We start from the raw sequence: 9254 nt of genomic DNA, 5'->3' as shown, positions 1-9254 counted from the left end.
TTGTACTTTCACTTGGGAGACCAGGCCCGTTCATTCGTTCTAATGAACGCGGACTAACTTTATAGTAATTTACTAGTCTAGTAAATGACTAGCTAGTCTTTAGCCCAAGCTTAGTAAGTGTCTAAAAAAAAATCGGATTCAATGAGCATTATTTAGTCTCGGACTAGCTGGGCTTTAGCCTAGAAATGGGCGTGGCAAGTCCTGACCTAGTCCTGGCCTAGCACTTGACTCTATCGGTTGTTTTGTGCTGCTGTTTGGGTTCTTCTCACGCAAAAGATTTAATCAGCGCCACATCCGCTTTCGTTTTGTTTAGATTCTATTTCCTTTTTAAATTCATTGACGAAAATGGAGCTCAACAAGAGAAAAACTATAACTTTTCAAACCCTGAAACTGCAGCCCTCCTGGAAAATACAATTATGTCGAGATTGCAGCACTCTGTGACAGTGCGAAAAAAAAGAGAAGTACATTTTCTTTGTCACTAATGAAATGAAATAAAAATAGGCTATAGCACGGTCACTGACACTGGGCATCTGTAGGACTAGGACTGTAGGCTAATACAATACACCACCTCAAACATTTGTCAGTCCATATCTTTGCTTTTATGAGGTCTATTTTCATTTTGAAAAGTTCAAAGTGAACAACTAAATGACGCGACTCAGTGGTGTATTTGGTCTATCTTCATGTGAATAAATATTTTATTATTGACTTTTCCAAAATTCCAATAGGTCATTCATTTGTATGTCGTGATCTATTTTTCCTTGATTTCAGCTGTCTCCGCTCTAAACTATACTTTTCTTTCTCAATAAATAATTCATTTTCTGTTTGCAATGTATTACAGAGATGTTGATTTACGACATGTAAAAATTTCAAAGTTGTATCTGAAGCTGTTTCTGACTTATACTTGATTATCCATTTGGATTCTGTGCTTTGGTCACATTTTTGCCTATTAAGCTATATAGAGATTTTCCACCAAATAAACGGTCATAACTTTTTAACCATTTGAGATAGAGCGATAATTTTTTCACTCTAGTTAATGTTTCACTCCCCTTTATTTTTCTACGCTAAATTAATACCCATAGCCACTATTTTGAAAAATTCTTGCAAGTGCCTACTGTAGGTCCCTGCCACTCACAATGTTGCTTTGTATTTGTATACCTCTAGACTACTTTGGATTGTGTTTATCTACTTCCTATCCCCCTGCTCTGCTCTCTGATCCACCCTTTTACTACTTGGCAACCCGGTCTCGGGTTTCTAAAAAGAAAAAAGAAAGAAAATTAATGAAAAAAAAATAGTAAAGTAGGTTGGCATGTTCAATTAAAATTTTAAAGCATCATAATAGCTGACATGGCACCCATAATTTATCAATAAACAATATAAATAGATGTACTGTAGTGCGGAGGTTAGGCAATAAATTTCACCCTTCCTCTTTGCCCCTACTAAGTTGGGCTTTGTTGTCTTATGACACTTGCATTTGGACCAGTAGGCCCTACCGTGTGAGCTATCCACGAACACAAAATATTTCGTTTCAAACCCAAAGTCATTTCTAGATCCCTCTCTCACCCACTTCTTGAGATCACCGATTCGTTCACCACCATCGCGAAGTAATTTTGACCAGCAGTTAAGCTTAATAGCCAATATTCTCATCACAAACATATAACATAGAAACGATTGAGACATTGAGTATGCTCCGGTGTATGGGGTGAATTTTTAATTCAGAAAAGTGAGTGGAGCAGGCACTTATGTTGGTAACAACAAGATATGAAGTGAGTAGAAAAGTGCCAGAAGACAATAGAGAATAAAAAATTTTTTCGCGGCGGTGGTGGGGTTTGAACCTGCGACCTTATTGGTACGACAACTCCGCCTGGCAGGTGAGAGCGTGGCTCTACCGTGTGAGCTATCCACGAACACAAAAATATTCGTTTCAAACCCAAAGTCATTTCTAGATCCCTCTCTCACCCACTTCTTGAGATCGCCGATTCGTTCACCACCATCGCGAAGTAATTTTGACCAGCCACGCTCTCACCTGCCAGGCGGAGTTGTCGTACCAATAAGGTCGCAGGTTCAAACCCCACCACCGCCGCGAAAAATTTTTTTATTCTCTATTGTCTTCTGGCACTTTTCTACTCACTTCATATCTTGTTGTTACCAACATAAGTGCCTGCTCCACTCACTTTTCTGAATTAAAAATTCACCCCATACACCGGAGCATACTCAATGTCTCAATCGTTTCTATGTTATATGTTTGTGATGAGAATATTGGCTATTAAGCTTAACTGCTGGTCAAAATTACTTCGCGATGGTGGTGAACGAATCGGCGATCTCAAGAAGTGGGTGAGAGAGGGATCTAGAAATGACTTTGGGTTTGAAACGAATATTTTTGTGTTCGTGGATAGCTCACACGGTAGAGCCACGCTCTCACCTGCCAGGCGGAGTTGTCGTACCAATAAGGTCGCAGGTTCAAACCCCACCACCGCCGCGAAAAAAATTTTTATTCTCTATTGTCTTCTGGCACTTTTCTACTCACTTCATATCTTGTTGTGACCAGTAGGCCCAAGACTCAAGTCCCTCCCTGAGTGGTTGAAAGTCGAGTCATTGGAAAAGGCTCCTTATTGAGTAATTGGCCATTAAAAGTAATGACTCTGTCGGGGAAAAGTTGTGATATTGCTGTGTTGCTATTGGCTTGGAGCCCCTTACAGAGCTTTGAGCATGTTTAGCAGTATACAATCTAGCATCTGTGTCAGTTGCCACAAAAAATGACAAAAGTTTTAAGCTTTCAACTCACTTTAATATTTAGAACAAGTCAACAACCAGACATTTATGTAGCTCATCACAACAAGAATACTGCACACAGTATACTTGCAGAGTGATATACTACATTAATGATTATATTTATTTCCTGATTAGAGAGGTTCAACGATATTTCTAAAAGCACTATTAATCAAAGTCAGCCTGGCTGCCTTGCCAGCAGCAAGACGTTCTGTTCAGATGCTCTTTCCTGAGTCCCAATTGGAGAAAAGTTATGATTGCTGTCATCATCATCATTACGGTTGTTTTCTTCCATTGGTAGGCCAGCATCAACAGCAAAGTTGTGGAGCCAAAAACAGACATAAATAACCTTGCAGGCTCTGTCAGGCGTCGTTCTGAGCTCGTCATGGAGACAATTCCATCTTCTTTTAACCACTCCAATTACTCTGTTGAAATGACATTGTTTGTACATGTACACTTAAAACCAATTAAAATTAAATGGACATCTCTCTCTCTCTCTCTCTCTCTCTCTCTCTCCCTCTCTCTCTCTCTCTCTCTCTCCCCTCTCTCTCTCTCTCTCTCTCTCTTTTTTTTTTTTTTTTTCTCAGTCATTTAATCAGAATTAGAAGGGAAAGAATTATTATGGTTAATTTGAGTTCTTCAAAAAAAAAAATGTAATGTTTATAATAGCATGACAATGACAGTATTATTACAACTATTTTTTTTTTTTTTGGTTAATTTTCTTTTATTTTCATTGATCATTTGCAAATTGTATTGTTAAAGTGGATATAAAAATAAACCTGAAATATTAAATTTCAAAAATTATCAAAATGTTATTGTTTCCTGGAGGGTGGGATTATATGACTGGTAAAACTTACCTTTCAATTGTGCATTTTGTGATACGATGGGCGGTGTTAAATGCCTCTTCTCTATTTTGGGGGTTTTGGTATTGGGGTTATTAGCCAATTTCTTAACATATAACGACTGTCTCCAAGGATCACACCATCCAAAGCCCTGCGACGTGGATCCTCAAATGCAAAGAATAGCCCAAATTTGCATCATGCACGGAACCAGGCCACTTAGGAACCAAGTTTGTAACTTATAAAATTGCATCAGAGACGACCTAAAAATGGGAGGAGGAAAATTTTTCATATAATAAAACCTGCAATAAAATCTAAATCAGGAAGTGTAGTCAACTTACGTACAGTACAGCTCGCGCACAATTTTCTCATATAAAATAATAAAATTCCCTTTATTCATCCCATAGGAGAAATGTGTCTCAGGGTCTATTCCAAGGGAAGAATGGAATAACCCAGGGGTCAGGGAATGGAGATGGGATGAGAGTGGGGGAGTAATAGTCATTGGGTGACCTTTTAACAACCATGTACTTTGTGTAACATACCATGACGACTCAACAAAAAGCTAGTGGGAGGCAAGTGACTGACTGATCAGTATGTTGATAGACCTATGCCTAATAAAGCGAATGACGTGTGACATCTGACTGATTGAGTAACTGTGCCTGATGAAAACTGATTGGGTAATGAGCTTTTATGTGAAGCCTGATGATGTCTTTTCTTATCATTGGGACGGTGCTTTACTATTACTAGGTTTTGAAGAGCATTTAGTAGTGGTAGTGGCTGAGAGTGGTGGGGTTAGAATGGATGGAGGCAGAGGAGAGGGGAACAGAGGAATAAACCATTGCATTGTTCCAACTTGCCCCTTTTTCTGATGTAATGTAAGTGGTAGAAAGGGGGGGGGGGGGGGGGTTGTGATTGGGTAGATAAGTCTGTCAGATCTCATGAAAGTACTTTGTGATAGACTACCTTCCTATTCAAAGGGTAGCAAGCAATTGTTATTGTCTGTTTCATGCCATAGAAACCAGGATAAACCCTGGCTCCTTGGGCTTCATGCCTCTGAAGGACTGCTATTCATTAATTTATTTATTTTTTTCATTTCAAATATTTAAAGATATTTAAACGGGTCTTTGATGTGAAGTTGGTCCCTCTAGCTCAATTATTAGGGTATTTGCTTTACATGCTAAGGGCAAAGTAGAGATTCTTATTTGACCCCACTGACCACCCAGGAATGATGGGGAATCTGTATTTGTTAGATCTGGTGGAAAGTTCTTTACAATAAACCTGTGTCCTATCCAAGGGGTAGCAAGCAATTACTCCCGCTACACCAGCCTTGCAGCTCTGAAGGAGTGAAGGAAGAACTATTTGATGCCATTACTTTCAGCATGATGTCTTTGTGCGGATGTGGTCTATTGGTATGACACTCGCTTTTGGATCAGAAGGTCCTGGGTTCGAACCTGGCGCTCGGCACATAGTTGAGTCCTTGGAAAAGGCTCTTTACTCACATTCTCTCACTGTACTCATGTGTAAAATGAGTACCTGGCCGTTAGCAGCGGTGCCTTTGTCCGAAAAATTGTAATATCGCCTAACAGGCGCATGTCTCGTCCTACATGTTAAATGTTGCTGTTGACCAGGGTCCCCTTGTAAAGCGCTTTGAGCACATTTAGTGGATATTGCGCTATATAAGGCTAAATATTAATTATTTTTTTTAAAATGTCTTTGTACTTGACGCTTGTGCCTCACCAGTATGGTCTTTGCTTCGTACCCAAAAGATACCTAGTTCAAATATACACCATGGCATGTGGCCATCAACAAGCCACCTCACCCTAGCTCAATTTGCAGCGCTGTGCTGAGGCTGACACCGGAGTTATTCCAGTATTCCCATTGAATAAACCCTAAGACAAATTTCCGCATGAGGACTATTAAAGGGAAATTTATAATTATTATTTACTTATTTGGGAGAAGGTTCCTGTATCACATCATTCATTTAATGACGTAGCCAACTAGTAGCAAATCATGGCATGTGGCATTGAAATTAGAATGAATGGGGAAGTGATAAGAATAAGTAAGAGATGTGTCAATTATGCGAAATGACAATGGAGTGTGTGTATGCATGTGTATCATATTGTACACAAATCTTCGGTGGTCGAAATAACAGGGTGCATTAAAATAAAACCTTGAATTGATCAAATCCTTTTTTACATTGGCTAGGTGAAATTAGTTCAAGTAAGGAATGGAATGACAACTAAAAATAATAAGGAAAAAATTTGAGATATTCGAATGAGTTCAAGTTCAAGGAAACTGTACTCGAATGTATTACTTTCACTTTTTAAAGTCTATCCAGTGAAATATTTTATTTAAATTGACCGTCGACAACATCTTTGTAATGTGTATTTGAAGTGAAATTTTAAAAACACGACACAAGTTTTGAAACAACATATTACGATTTCTTAACAGCTTTGGTATAACCGCAAGAGATGATTTTTAATTGATTCATATTAAATTAAATTGAGCTTTATATAGCGCAATATCCATTTAATGTGTTCAAAGCGCTTTACAACAGTTCCCTGGTCAACAGCAACATTTAACATGTAGGACGGGACATGACGCCTATCAGGCGATATTACAATTTTTCGGACAAAGACAACACTGTTAACGGCCAGGTACTCATTTTACACCTGAGTACGTTGAGAGAATGTGAGAAAAGTCTTTTCCAAGGACTCAACTATGCACCGAGCACGAGGCTCGAACCCAGGACCTTCCGATCCAATATTTTTTAATTTATTTTTTTTGGTATTTCTTGTAATGTTTCGAATGGCTCTGATTTCTGCTTCGTATTGAAATAGCGTCATAGTTTGTATTTTACTCTCGCATCTATTATTATAATATTATAACGGTAAATCTCATCATTCAAGCTGGGATGAAATAAACTAATTTTCCTTAAGCCTTAAGGCAACGTGCACTTATTTGCAGGTCTGATAACCCAATACATCATGAGCTCATTGTTATGATGAAAATCTCAAAAAATTACACAAAATAATGTCCAGTGCAACAATGTTAAACGAGGCCCATATTGCATTCGGATGTCAGAGCAGCATATATGCATAATATAAAGATAACATTCCCTTTTTTCATCAAATGGGGAAATTTGTCTGTCTTTAGGGTCTATTCCAGGGGAATACTGGAATAACCCAGACATCAGCCGCAGTGCAGTGCCGCAAATGGAACTAGGACGAGATGGATTGCTCAAGGCCACACAGTACAACGGGTGATCAAACTTACCTTTTGGATACAAAGCAAAGACTATACTGCTGAGCCATGCTGCCCCATCGCCTCGAGTGAAAAATCCTATTTTAAAGATTGATTCTCCTCAGCAATTTGTCAGTCCAACTGTACAATTATTTTTTTTTCTTCAATTCTAAACTGGTTTTGCTAATGAAAAATGTTCCCTTTCAAAATATTACAATTACAGTGAAAATAATCTCCAAAAAGGGCTCGAAAATTGGTTAAGGGAATGCAAAATTCAATAGTGCCAGAGAGCGGTGAAAAAAGTTCCATTCCATGTCATACCAGAAACAGTCATAGTGGTTTGTGTGTGATGATTAGAGAGATCTACCAACACTAACACTTAGTTTGACTAGACAACTTTTAAAATGTCAACGCTGGTATGGAGAAATGTATTAAGATCAAATATAGGATCACTTTGAATCCATAAAATCTCAATAGAGAGTGGTTTGTAATAAGATTGACATATCAAAGTATTGGAAACCAGTACTTAGTTTGATTTCCTCTCTTTTTAATTTTGTCTTCAGAGGTTAGGTGAGAAATACGTATTCAATTTTAGTTGAATAAAAATGTATTTATACCCCAGTGCTTCAGCCAAGAAAATATTCAACTTTTAATTCATACAACATGTTTGGTAATAATTGTTTTTTGTTCATTTATTATTTACGGCATCAACATTTTTATATCTAGATCTATTAATGATTTGAGTTGACAAGTCACCGATTTGTGTCATAACATGACCAAAAAAAAAAAAAAAGAATATAAATACAGATATAATGTTGAAAAGTCATAACATATTCATAGTCGACAACTCAGAGTCCAGTAGCTGCATTTAGCTAGAGCTTCAGATTCAATAATTGTTTTTTTTACTTTAAGGTTTTTACGGCGCTTGCAACAGATTCAATAAAGATCCGGATAAGAATCCTCATTTTGCTATTATTTAAAAAGCCATACCTTTGTTTATCAAGCCATAAGTGGGTAGCTAAGTCATATTGAAATTGGCAAAAAGTACATTGTAATATCATCCACACATAGCAAGCGAACTATTCTCACCAAAAATACAGGAAAACCTGCAGAAACGGGAATTAATTTGGATTCCAAAGGCGATTCACGTTTCAAATTAGGGAATAAATTAAAATTGAGTTCTTTTACTTCAGGAAGTGATGTTGAATTTGATTTAAACTGATTTATGTAATAATCTGATAATTGAATTTATTCACAAGTGATACAAAATTATGGCGAAAGAAAGATCTTTCTTTTGTTTGCGGGAGTTAAGCTCTAAAAAAGTCAATGAGATAACATATTTGTCACAAACACAATTAGACGTCTATAAACACATATTTACATATCACGAATTAAAATTTTATGTAAGAGTGAGGCAGTTATTCTATAAGTTCTATGTGTAATAACCATTTAGATGGTGCCAAAAAATATAACAAAAGACAGAAAAAGAAATGTTCGAAATATTGATAGTGGTGATTTCTTAAAAAGATGCCTAACATAATGCCACATCTAACTGTAGTATAATTTTAATTTTCAAAAATACGATATATGACAAGAGCAATATTTGCAATATTCAAAATGTTAATGTCTAAACTTTTTGGCCACTACTTTGCATGGCTTATATATTTCTGTCTTGGCAATTAATAAATCCAAATCCAACTGGCAATGTATATTACTACTACTACTACGTAAACACTGACTGCTAGGAAAAAGAAAGAAGAAGAAGAAGAAGAAGAAGAAGAAGAAGAAGAAGAAGAAGAAGAAGAAGAGGGATGGGGAGGAGGAGAAGGATGGGACGAGGAAGAGATGGGGAAGAATGAAAAAGAAGAATAAAAATAAAGTAGAAGATGGAGAAGAAGGGAGGAGGAGGAGGATGGGACGAGGAAGAGATGGGGAAGAATGAAAAAGAAGAATAAAAATAAAGTAGAAGATGGAGAAGAAGGGAGGAGGAGAAGCATGGGAAGAGGAAGAGAAGGGGGAAGAAGAGGGAAAAGGAAAAAAGAAATGGTGATGAGAAGAAGAAGAAGAAGAAGATGAAGGAGTGGGGAGGAGGAGAAGGATGGGACGAGGAAGAGATGGGGAAGAATGAAAAAGAAGAATAAAAATAAAGTAGAAGATGGAGAAGAAGGGAGGAGGAGAAGCATGGGGAAGAGGAAGAGAAGGGGGAGAAATGGGAAAAGGAAAAATAAAAAATGATGATGATGAAGAAGAAGAAGAAGAAGAATAAGATGATGGAGGGGGAGTAGAGAAGGATGGGAAGAGGAAGAGATGGGGAAGAATGTAAAAGAAGAATAAAAATAAAGAAAAAGAAGAAGAGAAGAAGAAGTAGAAGAAGAAGAACAACAAAACAAGAATAAGATGAGGGAG

At 37.4% G+C, this 9254-nt stretch overlaps 1 long non-coding RNA gene across 2 annotated transcripts; it reads right to left on the bottom strand.

Moving 5' to 3' along the window:
* Positions 1-2877: 2877 nt before the first annotated feature.
* On the bottom strand, positions 2878-8586 carry LOC144977313 (uncharacterized). 2 transcript variants are annotated; one of them, XR_013646294.1, is made up of 3 exons: positions 7839-8586; positions 3624-3868; positions 2878-3191 (listed from the first exon to the last, which is right to left on the bottom strand). It is a non-coding gene; the product is annotated as an uncharacterized LOC144977313 (long non-coding RNA). The 2 variants fall into 2 exon arrangements; XR_013646293.1 differs by lacking the exon at positions 7839-8586 and adding an exon at positions 6882-7188.
* Between the last annotated feature and the right edge of the window lie 668 nt (positions 8587-9254).

This window comes from Berghia stephanieae, chromosome 1 (genome assembly GCF_034508935.2).
Source record: "Berghia stephanieae isolate SIO BIC M18660-M18661 chromosome 1, UCSD_Bste_1.3, whole genome shotgun sequence".
Classification (NCBI taxonomy): domain Eukaryota; kingdom Metazoa; phylum Mollusca; class Gastropoda; order Nudibranchia; family Aeolidiidae; genus Berghia; species Berghia stephanieae.
The sequence above is the reverse complement of the archived record's forward strand: the minus strand, read 5'-3'. Positions and strand labels throughout refer to the sequence as shown.